Source organism: Aphelocoma coerulescens, chromosome 9 (assembly GCF_041296385.1).
Source record: "Aphelocoma coerulescens isolate FSJ_1873_10779 chromosome 9, UR_Acoe_1.0, whole genome shotgun sequence".
NCBI classification, from domain to species: Eukaryota; Metazoa; Chordata; class Aves; order Passeriformes; family Corvidae; genus Aphelocoma; species Aphelocoma coerulescens.
In genome coordinates, this window is record NC_091023.1 from 21,981,096 (window position 1) to 21,987,197 (window position 6,102).

Sequence of the window (6,102 nt, forward strand, 5' to 3'; positions counted from 1 at the left end):
AATTTCACATTGGGCCATTTCCTGTTCTTGTTGTAATTCATCATGAGAAGACGGTGAGATCTGAGATACCTCAGCAAGGCATAGTCCATGAATAATGCAGCACATTGCTTTGACCTTTTCAGTCTGCTTTGTGGTGTGATTGGCCAACCATTTCTGTCCTTGCCTGTTAACCACCCCATTAACCTGGGACGAGAAGGTGGAACGGACAGACAATTAGCCAGCAGAATGCTAAAAAGGTTAACGCAGGAGCTCACAGCCTTGGCTTTCTTGAGCTTCAATGGGTATCAAGACTCTGCAATCTCTTTCAGCTTTCAAAGTCTGCCGGGAAAAAACAAGAATTCACACAAGATGAACTTTGTTCTCATTTCAGATCATAATCACGTAGCTCCTCTCAGATGTCACGCGTGGATGATTCCAGCGTATGCACGAATAAATTGAGAAGAATGTTTATTTTTACTCCTCTCAATATGGAGAATATTCAATTAAAGTGGTGAACCTTTTCTTTGAAGCTGGCCATTCTTGAGTACAGGAGAATTGGAGACAGTGGCAGATCAGCTCCATATGACAGCCTTCTTCCAAAGGTCACTCTTGCTACACTAACTACTCGAGCTGAGTCATTCGAGTGATTTCCTACTCAAAGAGAGCAAATGCTGGGATTTTTACATCCTGCGGGCTGTCAGCTGCAGAAAACTTCATCTCAGTACTCACCAAGACTACGAGGACAGGCAGATCTCACATGTTCAGGCACAAGGAGAATGTGAGGCAGAGTAGGTCTCACTGAAAGTGTCTGTTGAAAGCAACCGCCCCATTTCTCTGGATTTTTACACATCTTTAAAATCTCCCAATATTTTTTTTTGAAAGATAAAACCATTATGACTGACACAGAGTCATAGGTATCAGAAACTGTTTTCTGAAGCCTTGCAGTCAAAAGTCCTAATTTCAGAATTTTACAAGAGCTCCTTTTGCTTATAAAGGTTTGCTAACCACCACTCCAGTGGTTCAGTTATGATGACCCAGGATAGTTTGTTTTTCAGACACTGCCGTATTCTTGTCTTCGTAGAAATGTGCTGCTCTGAGTTACTATTACTAGCAATGCTATGAAGTATTTTAGATGGAAGCAGAGAAAAGGACCTTCTTGACACTCTTTGGAACACCAAATTTTGCATTTATTACGGATATTGACTGCAATAACGCAGAGTCCTTTTTATTACCTTCCACTAATAATTTATTCTCTATTTTGCTTAAGGTGAACAATGATATGCAGACAGGAAAAATTATTAACAAAGAAAAGATAAAGCTTTAAATTATAGAAATGACTTGATAGTTCCTCTCTGTAATACATTTTAAGTCCAGAAGGGACCATTAAGATCACCTATATGCCAAGGATTTTTACACTGTGCTTTTTGATATATGGGATCTCAAGTAACATACCATTTCTTTTGACCCTTACTGTTGAGCACTATCTCTGATGGATTTTTACAAACTGCATATTGAAACATTCCCATGCTTAGGGGCCTGCTCACAAGCTGAAAGAGATTAGAGAAGCATAATTTCTTTTCAGAAGAGCAGGCTTTTTTTTTTTTTAGGATAAAAGTTTTGCTGTGTTTTTCTAACAACTTCAGTGAAACCAGTATAAAGGAAAGTTTATCAATCTGCCAAATCTTTGATTTGAAAAGATTGGTGGGAATTTTAGTGAGTTCTAATCCTATGTCAGGAATAAAACTGAATATTACTGGAAGAGTTATAGCAGTTACCCCATTTACAGGCTCTCCATCACTCTACCCACTGCTATTCAGGAGTAGACAGACACCATCATGAGAAGAATTGCCAACCTCAACAGCTGATCTCTACAGATCACTATCACAAATTAAAACATATCACAGATTAGGAGAGTACTGATCTTGTCAAGAATCAGATTGAATTCTGGGTATGTTGAATAGAAAAGGCAAATGAAGAGAAAGGAAATCAATCCATTCCTGCATTTGTTTGGGGAGTCCCTGTGGGTCTGAATGAATTCCCCCTCCTGCAGATAAAGTATTCAAATTCTCTTTGTTCTGTGTGCTCATTAAATGAGGGCTGAGGTGATCCATAAGGGAATGAGAGTGGCAGGAGCCACGGAGTCGTTGTGCTGCTGTCGTGGTTTAACTCAGCCCCACGCAGCTGCTCTCTCACTCTCCTGGGTGGGAGGGAGAGAGAATCAGAAGAGCAAAAGTGAGAAAACTTGTGGGTTGAGATGAAGACAGTTTAATAAGGGAAGGAAAAGCTGTGCACACAAGCAAAGCCAAACAAGGAATTCATTCCCCACTTCCCATGGGTGGGCAGGTTTTCAGCCATCCCTGGGAAAGCCGTAACTGTGACTTTCCATCACACCTAACAGTGACTTGGGAAGACAAATGCCACTGCTCTGCACATTCCCACTTCCTTCTTCTTCCTCAGTTTTATGCTGAGCACGACACCACACAGTCTGGAATATCCCTTGGGTCATTGGGGTCAGCTGTCCCGGCTCTGTCCCTCCCAGCTCCTTGTGCATCCCCAGCTCCCTCACTGGTGGGGCTGAGGTGAGGAGCAGAAGGGGCATTGGCTCTTTGTAAGCCCTGCTCAGCCATAACCAAAACATCCCTGAATTATCCACACTGTTCCCAGCACAAAGCCAAAAGCACAGCCACACACCAGCTACTGTGAAAGAATTAACTCTACCCCAGTCAAAACCAGTACAGCTGCCTTGAACACTTTCTCCCCAAAGCCTCCTTTATAGCAGCATAGCAGGAACTTTACTTTTGAAATATATTTATCAAGTGCTATTGTTAAATGTGCCCAAAAAGCTTTTATTTTCCAAAGGGATGATAACATCAGCTTTTACACATCAACAAACAAGCAGAGAAAAAGCTTTTTTTTGTTAAGATGTGGAATGTCACTTTCTGTGGGGGTAATAGCTGGAGGTGCATAAAACCAAATTCTGCCATTTAATTAGCAATCAGCAGTGATCTGTCAGTCAGAGTTACTGTAATTCACGAACTGTTAAGTCAAAGCAACAATGGCAAGTAATTAGACTGTATCCATTAGAGCTTCCCTAGCACACACTCATACAGCCAGGGTTTCAATTGGAGTCAGAAGTGGAAGTGAGAAAATCCTTAATATATTCTGCTTTTTAATTAGCAATCAGCGCTGATTTGTCAGCCATACCAACTCTAATGCATGAGCCATTGAAACACAGAAAAAAAGGCACATTTTCAAAACCATTTATGCTTATATTTACATTCCTTCCAGGCTGAAACATTGGAGAAACCACTGAAATGCCATCACAGAGCAGCAGAAAGTGTGTAGGAGCTCACAATCCAACACGGCCACTGCATCACTGATGGTTTGGATGAAGACACAAGTTGAGTATTTACAAGAGGCAGCTGGCATGTCCAAACACTGACAAATAAACTTTAATAAACATTACCTTTGTTAACTGTACACAACTCAAAATCTCCAAGAGCTCAGGTAGTGCTGCTTATATTCCACTCAACTCCATTTCAAAGAATCCTTTAATAAATTGGTAGTGTACTTACCAGGTTGTTGCATTTTCCTTGATCTCTGGACAGAGGAGGGGAGAGAAGGGGAAAAAGTCCTCCTTTACCTGATCTTCACAGCTGCCAGAGAAACCTGAGCAGGAGAGCAGAACACAACCTGCTTCTGCCTTTGGAAGGTGCAAGATTTTACTTCCCCCAAGCCAGGATGGGCTCAACAGCGCTCCTGAAACTGAGCAGCAAAACTGGGCACTCCAGCATTAGGTCAAGAGCCTCTTCCTTCTTCTTCAGCCCTAAAAGAAACTGAGGAGCTGGGGGAAGAGGGGGAATGAGGTGTAGAGGTTCTCCTCTTTTTATCCATGCAAGTATAAATATCAGAACTTTAATTTTTGAATTTCACTCATATAAAGTACCTGCACTAGGCCTTCCTATAGGAAGCAAAAATAAAAGGCTGCTTCTTATATCTTTGCAAGAACCTTTTGTTTATATAAATACACAAACATACATATATTTTTATCTATAATAACTTACTTCAAAAACAGAGGGTAGCTCCCACAATAGTCAGGCTCTGTACTTGAAGTCAGTGTCAGCATATGGATCAGCTGATAAAGGCACCAACACAGCTTAAACTAATTACAATTTGCAGGTAGGGTAGTAATTGCACTCCTAACTGCCTAAATTAAGTATACAAAGGCCTGGTTACATTTGTATAGAGGCTGACAGGATACTCTGTGCCAGCTGAAAATTCTGCCCTCAGTAGTGGTAATGTTCTTGTCCAAAAATGGCTGTTGTTTGCCTAACATCTGACAGTGACATCTATTTCACTACATGTTTAATTAGTTTGTTTTCATGGTGCTCCCATTTCCATTTCAGCTTTCCTTAGTGGTGGGAGCAAGCAGGCTTCTGGCTCTGTGCTCAAAACCAATCCCAAGGCAAAGAACGTGGCACCAGTTTGCCTTCACCCTTCCAATGTCAGCTGCGTGGAGCACTCAGCCAACATTTCCAGCTTTCAACAGCTTTTGTGTTTTTAAAGTACATTCTAGCTGCCCCTGCTTTGTCTCTGATGGCTGGCTTTCAGGGGCTGTAAACATCCATCTCGAAGAGGAGTTTGCAGCTCTTGTGTTTGAAACAGCAACTATTTCTCTGCAAAGCACAGGTCAAGCAGTCCTGTTGAATCTACAACAAATTTGCAAACAGGTGCTTTCAAGCAGCTGTGAGATCTCCACCTTTTCTCTTTGAACAAGAGCCTATAAAAGATTAAGCATGTTAGGTCAGTAATGCTTTAATAGTTTGTGAGTGTACATTAATGAATTGTAGGTATGTAAATGGCTCCAACCTCTGTTTGAGACTTCCTCCAGTCTCTTCTTGCATATCTCAGTGGGGCTCTTCTAATTGTTTTAAGCAAGCAAACAAACTCTTGCTTCCTTAAACATCACCCCACCAAACACCCACCCAACAGAAAACCCTTTCTTTTGATAGTTGTCCTTCAATTACCAATTTAGCACAATGGTTAAGAGGACTCTTGTAGCATTGAGAGCAGCTCAAACTGTTTCTGTACAGCCCATGAGAAAAGGTTGTGTGTTAAACAAAGACCATCTTTTGACCTCCTCTTCAGAATTGCAGTTTTTCTGAATGAAAAAATTCTGTATGCTGAACATGTGTTGGGCTGACTCTGTAGCACAGAGAGCAAGGTTAGAAAGGAAAGCCCTTTTTATCCCAGTTTTTTCCTTGAAACAGTTGCAGAACAGATCCTATAGTTTTACAACACAAATCTCAGCATAAAGACTTAAGAAATATTGAATTCTACAAAACTGGTTACATTGAAGTTTAAAAAAAAAGTCAGGAGTTGTGAATTGTCTGTACAATGACCGCAGCTAGGTGTTCTACAAAACCAGACACTGTTACTCAACAAGTCACATCCCATGAGGCAAGAGGATAAAAGTAATATTGTTTAAAATTGTGGTTTGGGGAAACAGTCTCACCTAAGATTTAAAAGAACACCAACCAAAATGCCCTCCAAAATTCTGTACTTATTCTAATGCTACAAGTACATGCAATACTGGAAACAAAAAAGGTGGGGCAAACTTCTCAGTTGTAGAAGTTCCTTATGTTGGCTCACTTCTGTTATTCTGGAGCAGCTCTCTAACTCAGAAAGCTCCTTTGCACCTCCCAGCCTGCTTTGTCACGTACTCAAGTCTTTGCTGCTGTGTTACAGCTGTAAAACACCCTCCCCTTCTATTCCCATTCAATTCTAACATTCTTTTTAGCAGTCCATCTATTTTTTTAGCTCTTTCCCTTGCTGAAACTTGACATAACAGCTTAAGATAATGCATCCACAATCTAGGAATGGATAAAGTCACACCAAAAGCAGGTATAGCCTTCCTCCTCCTCCAAGAATTAGGAAGCCTGGGCAGAATTATTGGTTCCTCTATTGCAATGTGCAACTGAAGAGCAGGAGGACTCAGCACTGTAATTGAGAGGCTGATACTGCCATAAGACTGCACAGAAGTTACCAGGTTGAAGACACCCTGCCAAAAATAACAAATAAAAACCAGAAACCAAGAACTGTTGTTGGATTTGTAGCATAGTA

General features: G+C 41.1%; 1 long non-coding RNA gene across 1 annotated transcript; it reads right to left on the reverse strand.

Moving 5' to 3' along the window:
- Positions 1-2,750: 2,750 nt before the first annotated feature.
- On the reverse strand, positions 2,751-4,105 carry LOC138114844 (uncharacterized). Its single transcript, XR_011152839.1, has 4 exons — positions 4,044-4,105; positions 3,623-3,823; positions 3,446-3,528; positions 2,751-3,355 (listed from the first exon to the last, which is right to left on the reverse strand). It is a non-coding gene; the product is annotated as an uncharacterized lncRNA (long non-coding RNA).
- Positions 4,106-6,102: the final 1,997 nt, after the last annotated feature.